The 18,126-nt window shown below is 42.4% G+C and overlaps 1 protein-coding gene and 1 non-coding gene across 3 annotated transcripts in view; both read right to left on the bottom strand.

Annotated features, from left to right (window-relative positions):
• The window catches only part of LOC121573895 (poly [ADP-ribose] polymerase tankyrase-1), a 128,268-nt gene that overhangs the window by 38,603 nt on the left and 71,539 nt on the right, over positions 1 to 18,126 (bottom strand). The window lies entirely within an intron of this gene.
• On the bottom strand, positions 17,292 to 17,372 carry trnaa-cgc. The gene has a single exon. It is a non-coding gene; the product is annotated as a tRNA-Ala (tRNA).

The raw sequence follows: 18,126 nt of genomic DNA, 5'->3' as shown, positions 1-18,126 counted from the left end.
TGTTTGTCAAATAAAGGATGGGTGAAATTCTTTGAGCCTTTATAAAATGCACCTGTTTTGTCTGCTAGATGTGGATTTGAGCGGCAAATCTTGCACCACATTTCAGTGCGCTCATCGTTAGCTTCAAGCCACTGCACATCTTGGAGCCACTTTTCCGAAAAAAGTATTTTCTTCGGCTCTGGCTCCAGTTGGCGTTTCTTTGTAGGTGGCGAAACGCCAAAGAAGCTGCTTAATGTCTGTTGCTTTTTGGACATCCCTGACAGTAGTTGACAAGCAACATGTCATGTGTAAGGTTAGATGAGAAGATCGGTCAAGTACGCAAAGGCGCGTAGTAACACAAGTGGCATTACGCATTCCTGATTTTTGTCGCGCTTGCGTATCTGCGTACCAGTTATGTGCACCCCTGCATATAAAGTCTGACGTGCTTAAATCCAATGGGTTATTTCCTAGTATCGATACAATCGATTTATTACATTTTAAAACGATGTTAGATCGATATATGTTGTCCAAAAGGCCAACTCGCCGAGCACAGATCGATGTAGTTGGATCATATGAATATAAATCGATACATCGATGTAGTAGATGGATCGTTACACCCCTAATATATATATATATATATATATATATATATACACACACATACAGTGAGCACCATAATTCATTGGACAGTGACCATTTGTTTGTTCTTTTGGTTCTGTACTCTAGCACTTTGAGTTTGAAAGGATACAATGACAATGAGGGTGAAGTGCAGACTGTCAGCTTTAATTTGAGGGAATTTTCATACATATCGGATGAACCGTTTAGAAATTATAGAAGCTTTTGTACATGGTCCCCCCCATTTTCGGGCATCAAAAAACATTGGACAGTTTAACATAATGTATAATAAAGTAATCATTGTTAATATTTGGTCTCATATCCTTTGCATGCAATGACTGCTTGAAGTCTGCGATGCATCGACATCGCTGGGTATCTTCCCTGGTGATGCTCTGCCAGGCCTGTACTGCAGCCATCAGTCAGTTCCTGCTTGTTTCGGGGACTTATTGCCTTCAGTCTCCTCTTCAGCATGTAAAATGCATGTTCAATTGGATTCAGATCCGGTGATTGACTCGGCGAGTCAAGGATTTTCCACTTTTTGGCCATAAAAAACCCCTTCGTTGCTCTAGCAGTATGTTTAGGGTCATTGTCTTGTTGCATGATGAAGTGCCGTCCAATGAGTTTGGAGGAATTTGGTTTTATCTGAGCAGATAAAATATTTCTGTAGACTTCAGAATTCATTGTTCTACTTCTGTCTGCAGTCACATCATCGATGAAGACAAGTGAGCCTGTTCCACTGGCAGCCATACAGGCCCAAGCCATAACACCCCCTCCACCATGTTTCACGGATGAGGTCGTATGCTTTGGATCATGGGCATTTTTTTTTTTTCTCCACACTTTCCTCTTTCCATCACTCTGGTACATGTTAATCTTTGTCTCATCTGTCCACAATAGTTTTTTTCCAGAACTCTTGGGGCTCTTTTAGGTGCTTTTAAGCAAACTGTAATCTCGCCTTTCTGTTCTTCAGGCTTATCAGTGGTTTGCATCTTGTAGTGTACCCTCTGTAGTCCTGCTGGTGTAGTCTTCTACTTATGGTAGACTTTGACACATCTACACCTGCATCCTGGAGAGTGTTTTTGATCTGTTGGGCTGTTGTCAGGGGGGTTTTCTTCACCATAGAGAGTATTCTCCGGTCATCCACTACAGTGGTCTTCCTCGGCTACCGGGTCTTTTGACATACCGGTTGACATACCGGTTGTTTTTTTCTTGTTAATGTTAAACCAAACTGTTGACTTGGGCATGGCCAGGGTTTTTGCAATGTTCCTAATTGATTGATTTTCATTTCTGAGCCTTATGACGGCCAGTCTCATTTGCATCGACACTGCTGTCTTCCTCATGTTGTCACACCCCAACAACAACCTCCAAAGGCAATAGCAAAGTCTAGAATCAATACTATTCATCAACAGCTCTCCTGCATTCACTAACGACACAAATTAATACACCTGCCTAACGACACATATCTGTGAAGCCAATTGAACAAATACTTGTAGTACCTTAAAATGGGGGGACCATGTACAAAAGGTGCTGTCATTTCTAAACGGTTCATCCGATATGTATGAAAATACCCTCATATTAAAGCTGACAGTCTGCACTTCACCCTCATTGTCATTGTATCCTTTCAAACTCAAAGTGCTGGAGTACAGAACCAAAATAACAAAAACATGGTCACTGTCCAATGAATTATGGCGCTCACTGTGTATATATACATTTACATTTACGTCATTTAGCAGACGCTCTTATCCAGAGCGACTTACAAATAGGTTCATTCACCTTACAGCCAGTGGGATAACCACTTTACAATGTGATTTTTTTTATTTTCTTTAAAAAAAATTTTTTATATTTTTTGGGGGGGGTGGGGGGGGGTAGAAGGATTACTTTATCCTATCCCAGGTATTCCTTAAAGAGGTGGGGTTTCAAATGTCTCCGGAAGGTGGTGAGTGACTCCGCTGTATATATATATACAGTGGGGAAAAATAGTATTTAGTCAGCCACCAATTGTGCAAGTTCTCCCACTTAAAAAGATGAGAGAGGCCTGTAATTTTCATCATAGGTACACGTCAACTATGACAGACAAAATGAGAAAAAGAAATCCAGAAAATCACATTGTAGGATTTTTTATGAATTTATTTGCAAATTATGGTGGAAAATAAGTATTTGGTCAATAACAAAAGTTTCTCAATACTTTGTTATATACCCTTTGTTGGCAATGACACAGGTCAAACGTTTTCTGTAAGTCTTCACAAGGTTTTCACACACTGTTGCTGGTATTTTGGCCCATTCCTCCATGCAGATCTCCTCTAGAGCAGTGATGTTTTGGGGCTGTCGCTGGGCAACACGGACTTTCAACTCCCACCAAATATTTTCTATGGGGTTGAAATCTGGAGACTGGCTAGGCCACTCCAGGACCTTGAAATGCTTCTTACGAAGCCACTCCTTCGTTGCCCGGGCGGTGTGTTTGGGATCATTGTCATGCTGAAAGACCCAGCCACGTTTCATCTTCAATGCCCTTGCTGATGGAAGGAGGTTTTCACTCAAAATCTCACGATACATGGCCCCATTCATTCTTTCCTTTACACGGATCAGTTGTCCTGGTCCCTTTGCAGAAAAACAGCCCCAAAGCATGATGTTTCCACCCCCATGCTTCACAGTAGGTATGGTGTTCTTTGGATGCAACTCAGCATTCTTTGTCCTCCAAACACGACGAGTTGAGTTTTTACCAAAAAGTTATATTTTGGTTTCATCTGACCATATGACATTCTCCCAATCCTCTTCTGGATCATCCAAATGCACTCTAGCAAACTTCAGACGGGCCTGGACATGTACTGGCTTAAGCAGGGGGACATGTCTGGCACTGCAGGATTTGAGTCCCTGGCGGTGTAGTGTGTTACTGATGGTAGGCTTTGTTACTTTGGTCCCAGCTCTCTGCAGGTCATTCACTAGGTCCCCCCGTGTGGTTCTGGGATTTTTGCTCACTGTTCTTGTGATCATTTTGACCCCACAGGGTGAGATCTTGCGTGGAGCCCCAGATCGAGGGAGATTATCAGTGGTCTTGTATGTCTTCCATTTCCTAATAATTGCTCCCACAGTTGATTTCTTCAAACCAAGCTGCTTACCTATTGCTGATTCAGTCTTCCCAGCCTGGTGCAGGTCTACAATTTTGTTTCTGGTGTCCTTTGACAGCTCTTTGGTCTTGGCCATAGTGGAGTTTTGAGTGTGACTGTTTGAGGTTGTGGACAGGTGTCTTTTATACTGATAACAAGTTCAAACAGGTGCCATTAATACAGGTAACGAGTGGAGGACAGAGGAGCCTCTTAAATAAGAAGTTACAGGTCTGTGAGAGCCAGAAATCTTGCTTGTTTGTAGGTGACCAAATACTTACAGTGGGGAGAACAAGTATTTGATACACTGCCGATTTTGCAGGTTTTCCTACTTACAAAGCATGTAGAGGTCTGTAATTTTTATCATAGGTACACTTCAACTGTGAGAGACGGAATCTAAAACAAAAATCCAGCAAATTACATTGTATGATTTTTAAGTAATACATTTGCATTTTATTGCATGACATAAGTATTTGATCACCTACCAACCAGTAAGAATTCCGGCTCTCACAGACCTGTTAGTTTTTCTTTAAGAAGCCCTCCTGTTCTCCACTCATTACCTGTATTAACTGCACCTGTTTGAACTCGTTACCTGTATAAAAGACACCTGTCCACACACTCAATCAAACAGACTCCAACCTCTCCACAATGGCCAAGACCAGAGAGCTGTGTAAGGACACCAGGGATAACATTGTAGACCTGCACAAGGCTGGGATGGGCTACAGGACAATAGGCAAGCAGCTTGGTGAGAAGGCAACAACTGTTGGCGCAATTATTAGAAAATGGAAGAAGTTCAAGATGACAGTCAATCACCCTCGGTCTGGGGCTCCATGCAAGATCTCACCTCGTGGGGCATCAATAATCATGAGGAAGGTGAGAGATCAGCCCAGAACTACACGGCAGGACCTGGTCAATGACCTGAAGAGAGTTGGGACCACAGTCTCAAAGAAAACCATTAGTAACACTACGCCGTCATGGATTAAAATCCTGCAGCGCACGCAAGGTCCCCCTGCTCAAGCCAGAGCATGTCCTGGCCCGTCTGAAGTTTGCCAATGACCATCTGGATGATCCAGAGGAGGAATGGGAGAAGGTCATGTGGTCTGATGAGACAAAAATAGAGCTTTTTGGTCTAAACTCCACTCGCCGTGTTTGGAGGAAGAAGAAGGATGAGTACAACCCCAAGAACACCATTCCAACCGTGAAGCATGGAGGTGGAAACATCATTCTTTGGGGATGCTTTTCTGCAAAGGGGACAGGACGACTGCACCGTATTGAGGGGAGGATGAATGGGGCCATGTATCGCGAGATCTTGGCCAACAACCTCCTTCCCTCAGTAAGAGCATTGAAGAGGAGTCGTGGCTGGATTCTTCCAGCATGACAACGACCCGAAACACACAGCCAGGGCAACTAAGGAGTGGCTCTGTAAGAAGCATCTCAAGGTCCTGGAGTGGCCTAGCCAGTCTCCAGACCTGAACCCAATAGAAAATCTTTGGAGGGAGCTGAAAGTCCGTATTGCCCAGCGACAGCCCCGAAACCTGAAGGATCTGGAGAAGGTCTGTATCGAGGAGTGGGCCAAAATCCCTGCTGCAGTGTGTGCAAACCTGGTCAAGACCTACAGGAAACGTATGATCTCTGTAATTGCAAACAAAGGTTTCTGTACCAAATATTAAGTTCTGCTTTTCTGATGTATCAAATACTTATGTCATGCAATAATATGCAAATTAATTACTTAAAAATCATACAATGTGATTTTCTGGATTTTTGTTTTAGATTCCGTCTCTCACAGTTGAAGTGTACCTATGATAAAAAATTACAGACCTCTACATGCTTTGTAAGTAGGAAAACCTGCAAAATCGGCAGTGTATCAAATACTTGTTCTCCCCACTGTATTTTCCACCATAATTTGCAAATAAATTCATTAAAAATCCTACAATGTGATTTTCTGGATTTTTTTTCTCTCAATTTGTCTGTCATAGTTGACGTGTACCTATGATGAAAATTACAGGCCTCTCTAATCTTTTTAAGTGGGAGAACTTGCACAATTGGTGGCTGACTAAATACTTTTTCCCCCCACTGTATATATATATTCAGAAAACATCAACATAATATAACCACATATTTAAACTGTCCGTTTTCCCATTGTAAACCGACAGAGACATCCTAAGCATGGGCGAGGGTAGTCTTCCCACACCAAGACAGATCTTTTGATCCAGAAATATGATCAACATTTAAACAAGAGTCTTTGATGAGGGCTACAGAGCGACTCCCTAATCGTTAGGTCTTTGATGTTCTAGTTAGATGTGCCACACTTTACTTCTGACACCTTCTATTCCCATTACAGCTAGAATCAGACAGAAGACAGAGCCAGGAAGGAGTGGGAGAGAGCTGAGCAGGCGGTCTAAATGTGTTATAAAAAAATATGATCAAAACATAGATCGAGAACATTTTAGAAATCACATCCGCCTGCGGAGCAGTTGCTCTTTAGAACCTTGAGGTGGCTCGATAACATCAGTGCATGATTAAAACCACACAAAGGTCAAAAGAAGCTCAGAATCCCTGAGTAGAAAACGTACACAGCTGCTAGTGTGTATTGGGTTGAAAATAACACTTTCAGCATTGGCCGCAGACTCTATTCCCAGTCCAATTCTAACACTCACACCAGCTATAGATAATCTTTATGTTTACGCCATAAATGTGTCAAGTAAATATTACCACACCAGAGAAATCAGAGCCTACCTCTGCTGATGTGATTGCAGAGTGGAAGTGGTAATTCTGCTGGTAGTTGTGATAAAAAATCTTAATAGAAAAGTGTGTGTTCAGTGAGTCGGAGGCTAACAGGCAGTCTGTACATAGTACACAGAGAGAATTGAGAAGTGCACCGTCTCCCCCTGGTAGGCATGTGCTAATTGGAAACTATGTGGCTGGAAAAATCAGCTCAGTGAAATAAGGACTCTATTCATCAGTAGTGGTGTTACCGACTATCTATGCCATGAACCACAACAAAAACAACCCTCTATTTGCTTGCCTGACTGCTTTCGCGGACGGATGAAATGAGTCAAAACACTCCATATTACCGACCCCGTCTCAGGGAGGTCCTGCAGTACACATACCACTACATTAGCACTCTTTCTACCACATTCCCTCTTTCTTACACAACGTACCAACGAGGAATAAAGAAAAAAATGAGAAACATTTAGAAAAAAAAAAGGAAAAGAGGTAAAGGTAAATTGTGGCTCAGTGAAACATTTGAGGTGTGATTCATTGCTACACTGCACGTGTGGTGAAAACTCCAGTAAGTGATTTTTTTTGTGAAGGCATCTTGAAAATGCTCTCCATCGAGCTGCCGCGTCGAGCCATACCACGTTAATAACGTTCTGCACTCCTGGGCTTTCCATCATCCTGACCCACCCGACGCCACGCACTCACCGTTCCTAATCAAACACACACACACTCAGCCTCTTGCCTCACACACAGACATACACTAAGCCTCTTTCTCGTACACACACGCTCTCTTACTCCAAACTTCCAAATTAAATCCTGGTAAAGCAGGCAAGATAGCGTAATGAGGGAGATTGGTATTACAGAAACGCTGTTTCAAATGCTGTACACGCACACCTATGTCTTACTATACTTGAGGACCAACAATTGATTCCCATTCAAAATCCTATTTTCCCCTAACCCTAATAATAATACTTGATGACCCTGAATTACCCAGGCAGTCACCAGCTAATTATGACTATTATAGGTAAAATAGGTGGTGCTTATATTTGTCCTGTTTCACACATGTACAAATGTGTAACCTGTACAGTGTGTGGTGAAATGGAAATGTGCTTTTTGCATATCCCACCCTCGGAAAGTGGGGTCACGGCATGGGATCAGCCATGCTCAAGGGTGCCTTGCTCAAGGGCAGATCGGCAGTTTCTCCCCCCTAGTCGGCTTGAGGATTCAAACTAGCAACCTTTCGGTTACCGGCCCAACACTCTAACCACTCTACCTGCAGCCCCCACTAGGCTACATGCCCCGCTAGGCTAAAGGATTAAGCATAAGTGCCATCAGAGAAATGATAATCTGACAAACATCTTTAATAGGACAGCGTGAACCAGTTGATTAACTGATTAGGCTAGACTGAATCAGTAACAAACACTTGTGTGATTGCATAGTCTAGCTTCTGTCACGCAGAGACATCCAGAGATCCCAGCTACCCATCACACAAGTGAGTCAGTTAACTAATCCAGTGATTCATCCTCAGCGTCAGATGCCATCCATCTAAATTCTAAAGCCCACTTTAACAAAGCAATTCTTCTAGACGCCCTCTCTCTCATTTCCCCGTGGTACGATATGCGGAGGAGGATGTCACTTCGAAGGCAGCTCCAGAATGCAGAGGGTATAATGGTTAGCCCTGGGGCCTCATTAATAACCGTTGCATACATTTCACACTAAATATCTGCGCCATTTCTGAAAAGACTGCGCACGTACAAAAAAATTTCGATTCATAAACTTGGCTCACGCCATACATATGCATGTTTCCCGTTATAAATCAGCCCCGCCCTGAAACTAGGCCAAGGCAGTTTTCTAAAGGAAATAGCAATAGCAGACTTGATCAAATGTCTTTGGAGGTTTGATGGCAGAATGTTAAACTTTTGCAGTGACATTTGCTGTAGGCCTTATGCTATCTGACAGACCAAAATATTATGAAAGAGAATAATTGCAAATTGCTGTGGACCTGTAAACCGACCGTTGGAATTTAAAAAGGGCCTAATGTTTTGCATTTACCTCGTCCTCTAACCTATGCTGCACTGCCCGAATTCTAAAACATTGTCTACTTACCGTGGTGGCTATACACACTCCAATGCAAAATATAAACTGTTTGTTCACCTGTTAAATTCTACTGTGTTATAAACCACTCTCCCTATCTTATTCATAGAGCAAAATACTTGAAATAATAGCCTATCTAATACAGTGAGGGAAAAAAGTATTTGATCCCCTGCTGATTTTGTACGTTTGCCCACTGACAAAGAAATTATCAGTCTATAATTTTAATGGTAGGTTTATTTGAACAGTGAGAGACAGAATAACAACAACAAAAATCCAGAAAAACGCATGTCAAAAATGTTATAAATTGATTTGCATTTTAATGAGGGAAATAAGTATTTGACCCCCTCTCAATCAGAAAGATTTCTGGCTCTGAGGTGTCTTTTAAACAGGTAACGAGCTGAGATTAGGAGCACACTCTTAAAGGGAGTGCTCCTAATCTCAGCTTGTTACCTGTATAAAAGACACCTGTCCACAGAAGCAATCAATCAGATTCCAAACTCTCCACCATGGCCAAGACCAAATAGCTCTCCAAGGATGTCAGGAACAAGATTGTAGACCTACACAAGGCTGGGATGGGCGACAAGACCATCGCCAAGCAGCTTGGTGAGAAGGTGACAACAGTTGGTGCGATTATTCGCAAATGGAAGAAACACAAAATAAACTGTCAATCTCCCTCGGCCTGGGGCGCCATACAAGATCTCACCTGGTAGAGTTGCAATGATCATGAGAACAGTGAGGAATCCGCCCAGAACTACACGGGAGGATCTTGTCAATGATCTCAAGGCAGCTGGGACCATAGTCACCGAGAAAGCAATTGGTAACACACTACGCCGTGAAGGACTGAAATCCTGCAGCGCCCGCAAGGTCCCCCTGCTCAATAAGCACATATACAGGCCAGTCTGAAGTTTGCCAATGAACATCTGAATGATTCAGAGGAGAACTGGGTGAAAGTGTTGTGGTCAGATGAGACCAAAATCGAGCTCTTTGGCATCAACTCAACTCGCCGTGTTTGGAGGAGGAGGAATGCTGCCTATGACCCCAAGAACACCATCCCCACCGTCAAACATGGAAGTGGAAACATTATGCTTTGGGGGTGTTTTTCTGCTAAGGGGACAGGACAACTTCACTGCATCAAAGGGACGATGGACGGGGCCATGTACCGTCAAATCTTGGGTGAGAACCTCCTTCCCTCAGCCAGGGCATTGAAAATGGGTCGTGGATGGGTATTCCAGCATGACAATGACCCAAAACACACAGCCAAGGCAACAAAGGAGTGGCTCAAGAAGAAGCACATTAAGGTCCTGGAGTGGCCTAGCCAGTCTCCAGACCTTATTCCCATAGAAAATCTGTGGAGGGAGCTGAAGGTTCGAGTTGCCAAACGTCAGCCTCGAAACCTTAATGACTTGGAGAAGATCTGCAAAGAGGAGTGGAACAAAATCCCTCCTGAGATGTGTGCAAACCTGGTGGCCAACTACAAGAAACGTCTGACCTCTGTGATTGCCAACAAGGGTTTTGCCACCAAGTACTAAGTCATGTTTTGCAGAGTGGTCAAATACTTATTTCCCTCATTAAAATGCAAATCAATTTATAACATTTTTGACATGCGTTTTTCTGGATTTCTTTGTTATTCTGTCTCTCACTGTTCAAATAAACCTACCATTAAAATTATAGACTGATCATGTCTTTGTCAGTGGGCAAACGTACAAAATCAGCGGGGGATCAAATACTTTTTTCCCCTCACTTAAATGAGGTGATGCGTATGGAAATCTGTTGTAGGCTATGGCTACTTCGGGAATATGAACCCATCATGGCCAGAAAAGGTGAAGAATTTATTCTGCAATGGTTAAGAAAAGATGGATTGTGTATAAATGCAATAGTCTACTCGATAAATGTGAAATTACAGTATTCAGACTTAAGCTTCAGAAGTAACTTACAACCGTATGTTCCACTGTTAATAAACGGCGCTCCGGATCGGATGGCATAGAGCAAATGAACTAGCTTATCTATTTACTACTGTGAAGTGGGTCCAATTAAATGAGAGAGGGGACGAATAGTATCCTTGTTGTAGGCCTATGCTACCTCGTGAGTATGAAACCAGCACAGAAAAGGTGAGGAATTTATTATGCAGCGATCATGGAAATGAAATAAATAATATCCTAGGAAATAGATGCTTTTTTTCAAATTACTTTAAAATGCAAAGATAAACTAAATATATTTTCTCTCTTCTCACTAAGGGCAAACACTTGCATCTTCTTATTAACCTGTTTATTGTTATGAATAAGCATGTCCATCATATGCCCCATTTGCACAAAATACTAATCTACTTGCTTTCTTACAATGCAATACTTCAACCACTAGAAATTGTGCGTATGCATGGTCTAAAGTTTCACGTCAAGTTCCGTTTTTATAAATGCCAACTTTTGCGTGAAAAATGACGCACGCATGTTTTGGGGTCTATTTTGTACGTACGCACGGTTTATAAATCAAATCAAATCAAATCAAATTTTATTGGTCACATGCGCCGAATACAACAGGTGCAGACATTACAGTGAAATGCTTACTTACAGCCCTTAACCAACAGTGCATTTATTTTAAACAAAAAAAGTAAGAATAAAACAACAACAAAAAAGTGTTGAGAAAAAAAGAGCAGAAGTAAAAATAAAGTGACAGTAGGGAGGCTATATATACAATAGAATAAAGTGACAGTAGGGAGGCTATATATACAGGGGGGTACCGTTGCATAGTCAATGTGCGGGGGGCACCGGCTAGTTGAGGTAGTTGAGGTAATATGTACATGTGGGTAGAGTTAAAGTGACTATGCATAAATACTTAACAGAGTAGCAGCAGCGTAAAAAGTATGGGGTGGGGGGGCAGTGCAAATAGTCCGGGTAGCCATGATTAGCTGTTCAGGAGTCTTATGGCTTGGGGGTAGAAGCTGTTGAGAAGTCTTTTGGACCTAGACTTGGCACTCCGGTACCGCTTGCCGTGCGGTAGCAGAGAGAACAGTCTATGACTAGGGTGGCTGGAGTCTTTGACAATTTTGAGGGCCTTCCTCTGACACCGCCTGGTATAGAGGTCCTGGATGGCAGGAAGCTTGGCCCCAGTGATGTACTGGGCCGTACACACTACCCTCTGTAGTGCCTTGCGGTCGGAGGCCAAGCAGTTGCCATACCAGGCGGTGATGCAACCAGTCAGGATGCTCTCGATGGTGCAGCTGTATAATTTTTTGTGGATCTGAGGACCCATGCCGAATCTTTTCAGTCTCCTGAGGGGGAATAGGCTTTGTCGTGCCCTCTTCACGACTGTCTTGGTGTGTTTGGACCATGATAGTTCGTTGGTGATGTGGACACCAAGGAACTTGAAGCTCTCAACCTGTTCCACTACAGCCCCGTCGATGAGAATGGGGGTGTGCTCAGTCCTCTTTTTTTTCCTGTAGTCCACAATCATCTATAAAGGAGGCCTCTGATGTTCATGATGAAATAGAAAAGAAGGTGAGGATGGAGACGGGCCCAGTTCATTCACCCTCAGCACATCCCACTCTTCCCAGAGGCGTTGAAGGGACTGGTTGGAAGCAGGTTGTTGAGGTAAATTAAGAAGCCAGTGTTCACGACTCTCTTGAATACTGAGCAGCTTCCTGAGGTGTGTTATTCCTACTCGTATTATCTATCCTGATGCCTAGTCACTTTACCCTACCTTCCTGTACATATCTACCTCAGATACCTCGTACCCCTGCACATTGATCTGGTACTGGTACTCACTGTATATAGCTTCATTCTTGTGTATTTTATTTCTCGTGTTCCAAATTATTATTTTGTAGAATATTTTTTTTACTCTGCATCGTTGGGATGGGCTCGTAAGCAAGCATTTCATGGTAAAGTCTACACCCGTTGTATTCAGCACGTGACCATTTTTTAAATATTTGATTTGATTTGACTGGCAGGTGTTCACAGGGTGCGTCTCATCTGAGCGCTTCGCTAAGCTTCCAGTCACACTGTCCACCCAAGGTAATTTCTTTAGCACACCACTGATATGTCACAGAACTGCTGGAGATAATAACAGCAGATGCCAGGGGACTGACCGTCTACTGATTCCTCCACAGTATCAACACAAACCAGTCCAACTCAGAAGATCAAAGTAACAATCTAATTAATCCTGCTACAAATAGGATGATAAAAAACAACTAAGCCTATTGTTCATGTATTGAACCTGAACCTATTAGGGTTTCTGACAACTAACTATAACCAGTGCTGCAGACACAGCAGTCGCCTAGATTAAAAGCTTGTCACATATGGCTGTTATCACAGGTTCAGAGTGGATTTATTACTTTACCACGCACTCTATTATCACCTACACTGCTCCTCCTTATAGTAGCCATGGAAATAGCCTAACACTGCTGAAAGATGACACTGCCAGGGACAGAATTCTCCATTGGAAAAGTCTAAACGGGATCCTTGGGACATCCCAACTCTGACGTCACCCCATTGAAGTTGACATTTTAAATGGTTACGGTAAGGGTTAAGGTTAGGTTTAGGTAAGGGTTATGGTTAGGGTAACCCTACCCGCTACACTTCTCCTGCTTATAGTAGCCATGGAAATAGCCTAAAACTGCTGAAAGATGACACATGGTCAATTTCCTATTGTTCCTGATCATCACATCATTGCCAAGAGCCTTTTCTGTCCCGGGCTGCTGCAATACTCATTATAGAAGAAAACTGTGACGAACACAATTAATGTACGGAGCAAACTCTGGGTTTCAGGCCATGAAAATATATGAGGATGATTACAACCCCTTGCTGCTTTCATGGGTGTGGATTCAGCAACAACAAAAAATAATATAAAAGAGACTGGCACAGCAACACAGAGTCCGATGACAAACGGTGCCGCTCGGAAAGAGCTTAAGTATTCCATTATATAACGTTACATCAACAAAAGAATGAACCTGTAAGATGGAATTTTATGACAAATGGAAAACGGAAGACTTGAGCAGCCAAGGACGAGCTTCTCTTCAATTATTTTCCCTGGGGCATGGAGGCGGCGGGACAAAGGCGAGGTGGGGGGACCGAGGAAGAAGGCAGGAAATGCGAGCAGTGGATCTTTAACATACAGTGCCTTCAGAAAGTATTCATACCCCTTAAATATTCCACATTTTGCTGTTTTACAGCCTGAATTGAAAATGGATTAAACCAACAACAAAAAAAATCACATCTACACACACAATACCCCATAATGCCAAATGAAATCTTGTTTATCGAAATTTGTGCAAATTTATTAAAAATGAAATACAGAAATATCAGTATTTATACAGAATTATTCACACCCGAGTCAATCCACGTTAGAATCACCTTTGGCAGCGATTACAGCTGTGAGTCTTTCTGGGTAAATCGCTAAGAGCTTTCCACACCTGGATTGTACAATATTTGCACATTGTTCTTAAAAAAATTCTTCAAGCTCTGCCAAGTTGGTTGTTGATCATTGCTAGACAGCCATTTTCAAGTCTTGTCATCTATTTTCAAGCCGATTTATGTCAAAACTTTAACTCGGCCACTCAGGAAAATTCAATGTAATCTTGGTAAGCAAATCCAGTGTATATTTGGCCTTGTGTTTTAGGTTATTGTACTGCTGAAAGTTGAATTTGTCTCCCAGTGTCTGTTGGAAAGCAGACTGAACAAGGTTTTCCTCTAGGATTTTGCCCATGCTTATATTCAGTTTCTGTTCTGACACATCTGTTTACAGTTTTACTTTAGTGTCTTATTGCATGTTTTGGAATATTTTTTATTCTGTATTCCTTCTTTTCACTCTGTCAATTAGGTTTATTGTTATATTATAGGTTAGTATTGTGGAGTAACTACAATGTTGTTGATCCATCCTCAGTTTTCTCCTATCACAGCCATTAAACTCTGTAACTGTTTTAAAGTCACCACTGACCTCATGGTGAAATCCCTGAGCGGTTTCCTTCCTCTCCAGCAACTGAGTTAGGAAGGATGCCTGTATATTTGTAATGACTGGGTGTATTGATATACCATCCAAAGTGCAATTAATAACTTCACCATGCTCAAAGGGATATTCAATGTCTGCTTTTATTTTTTACCCATCTACCAATAGGTGCCCTTCTTTGCGAGGCATTGGAAAACCTCCCTGGTCTTTGTGGTTGAATCTGTGTTTAGAATTCACTGCTAGAACAACGGACCTTACAAATAACTGTATGTGTGGGGTACAGAGATGAGGTAGTCATTCAAAATCATGTTAAACACTATTATTGCACACAGAGTCCATGCAACTTATTATGTGACTTGTTAGCACATTTTTACTCCTTTACTTATTAAGGCTTGCCAAAAAAAAAAGGAGGTGAATACTTAATGACTCAAGACATTTCAGCTTTTCATTTTTAACAAATTAGTAAACATTTCTAAAAACATAATTCCACTGACATTATGGGGTATTGTGTGTAGGCCAGTGACACCAAATATACATTTATCCATTTTAAATTCAGGCTGTAACCAAACATTTGGAAAAAGTCAAGGGGTGTGAATACTTTCTGAAGGTACTGTACATAGACAGATCACTAAGGAAACAAAAACATGCTAGGCTTAGAGAGGGAGAGAGAAGCCTGGGAAATATATTAAGCGAATTTAATTACTTCAAGGAGCAAGTGTGATTAACTATTTCCTTGATTTATTTATTTAGCAGAGTTTCGAGGGAGAGATTAGCTGGGCATGGAATTGAGCTAGACAGTGAGGATTAACTGACTGTAGATATAAGCCGTGTCTCTTTAGGGGGGTTAAAGTAACACTCACTGCACCTGAGTAGTAGAATCTCTATGGAATCACCTGTGTCACAAAGTGACTTCTTAACTACAACATGAATGGCACATACCTCTGAATAAATTGCACCACCAAAACCTCAGCAAGCTTTGCATATTTTGAAGTTCGCTCATCTCTCTCAAAGCGAGCATTTAATTCCATTCCAGTTGAATCACTCATTTCGTTATCAGCTTTGACAACAGAAATTATAAGTGGAACGGGTTATGAGGATGGAGAATCCTCAGAACAGAATATCATTAGTATGGTAATCAGTAGCCACACTTATTTGTATCTTGCACTGAGAGATCACGCACAGGCTCTCTCTCTGGCTCACACACACACTCACTCAGTGTTTCTCTCAAACAATTTTTTATATTAGCATTAAGTCAAGTGTCCTCACTCTTTTTATGGCCAAGCTGGAACTGAGATCCAGGTAATTATAATCTATGAGTAACCGTGTAATAACCACGTTAGGACTGCTGAGCACACATTTAGAGTAGGGGGAGGGGGACTAGACCACACCTGACAGACTGTAGATGTAGCCTAAACACCAAAAATTCCCCTTGGAAATATGTAAGAGCCCCATGAATTACGCTGACCTTGTAGGCTAAATGCTGACCTTTCACTTTCCCATAATCTCCTCTATAACTCCTGGGTCTCCCTCCTAGGTAAAATACGTGTGACTCACTGGACAGTAAATTAAAGGGCTGTATAGTAGCATGGAAATAGAGAGCGGTGACCTTAGGAGACCAAGGAAGCCCAGTCCAGCACAAAGGCCTAACCGAACACACAGTGAGAAATCAAGAACACAAAGCAATGTAACTAGTAGGAGCAACCCTCTCATCAGCCTTAGAACAACATATCTGTATCTACATGCTGTGCTGCCCGGGCCACAGCAACTCATTAGAACAGAGAGACAGTTAAGGAGAAGACATTCTCTCTGTTCATAAATACTGAGGTCTGGGGAGCGACCAACCGGCCGGCAGCCTGGAAGGCAGGAACACTGCACCCTGCAGAGCCCTTTTTGGAGGGCAGTGACTCTGGCGAACACAGCCCAGCCATAAACATCCACACTGCCACACCGAACAGCACCGCTCACATAGTCAGGCAGGGAATTATCCAGGGAGGAAGAAAAGGAGGGAGGAAGAATCTAAATGTCATTGCATTCCTTCTGAAGCAGACAGGGACAGGATGCAGAGGTACAAAGCCACAACAGTGGCAATACAGCCGGGGGTGAATGAGAATCAGGAGCCATTGAACGCTAACTGCTCACACAATAGCCATAATTACAACCTACAGTACACTGCTGTGGTGTGGGAATAAAAAGAACTGGAATCTCACTGTGGAATCCCTCACAGATCCCAAAATTAATCCCTCTACCCTAATTATTCTAGAGTATTCCCAGGAAGCTTACTTTATGAGAGAACTGTAATGTTTGGATATGCTGGACATCACAGCATTGCACTGTAGCCAAGTATCAACTATGAGTAACTAGTCATGTATTCTTGTCATGGCTCATCCTAAATAACTACTGCTGTACAAACCTTTTCTATTCATATACTGTACATACGGTCTATACACACCATTATATTCCTTCTGGAAGGTTCTCCCATCTCCACAGAGGAACTCTAGAGCTCTGTCAGAGTGACCATCGGGTTCTTGGTCACCTCCCTGACCAAGGCCCTTCTCCCCCGATTGCTCAGTTTGGCCGGGCGGCCAGCTCTAGGAAGAGTCTTGGTGGTTCCAAACTTCTTCCATTTAAGAAAGATGGAGGCCACTGTGTTCTTGGGGATCTTCAATGCTGCAGACATTTTTTGGTACCCCTCTACGGACAATTCCTTCGACCTCATGGCTTGGTTTTTGATCTGACATGCACTGTCAACTGTGGGACCTTATTTACATTTACATTTTAGTCATTTAGCAGACGCTCTTATCCAGAGCCACTTACAGTTAGTGAGTGCATACATTATTTAATTTTTCATACTGGCCCCCCGTGGGAATCGAACCCACAACACTGGCGTTGCGAACGCCATGCTCTACCAACTGAGCTACATTCTTGCCGGCCATTCCCTCCCCTACCCTGGACAACGCTGGGCCAATTGTGCGCCGCCGCATGGGTCTCCCGGTCGCAGCCTGCTACGACAAGAGCCTGGATTCGAACCAGGATCTCTAGTGGCACAGCTAGCACTGCGATGCAGTGCCTTAGACCACTGTGCCACTCGGGAGGCGCAATGTCGCAGTGGTCTAAGGTGTGTGCCTTTCCAAATCATGTCCAATCAATTGAATTGACCACAGGCGGACTCAATAAAGTTGTAGAAACATCTCAAGGATGATAAATGGAAACAGGATGCACCTGAGCTCAATTTCGAGTCTCAAGCAAAGGGTCTGAATACTTATGTAAATAAGAATCTATGTGTTGTCGCTTTGTCATTATGGGGTATTGTGTGTAGATTGCTGAGGATTTTGTATTTATTTAATCAATTTTAGAATAAGGCTGTAACGTTACAAAATGTGGAAAAAGTCAAGGGATATGAATACTTTCCGAAGGCACCAAAAGTAATTTTGAAACAGTTCAACCGATATGGATGAAAATACTCTCACATTAAAGCTGACAGTCTGCACTTTAACTTCATAGTCATTGTATAATTTCAAATCCAAAGTTCTGGAGTACAGAGCCAAAAAAACAAAACGTGTCACCGTCCCAATACATTTTGGAGCTCACTGTGTGTGTGTGTGTGTGTGTGTGTGTGTGTGTGTGTGTGTGTGTGTATATATATATATATATATATATATATATATATATATATATATATATACAC

This window comes from Coregonus clupeaformis, chromosome 9 (assembly GCF_020615455.1).
Source record: "Coregonus clupeaformis isolate EN_2021a chromosome 9, ASM2061545v1, whole genome shotgun sequence".
Lineage (NCBI taxonomy): Eukaryota > Metazoa > Chordata > Actinopteri > Salmoniformes > Salmonidae > Coregonus > Coregonus clupeaformis.
Note: the sequence above shows the minus strand (reverse complement) of the source record. Positions and strands in the feature narration are given on the sequence as shown.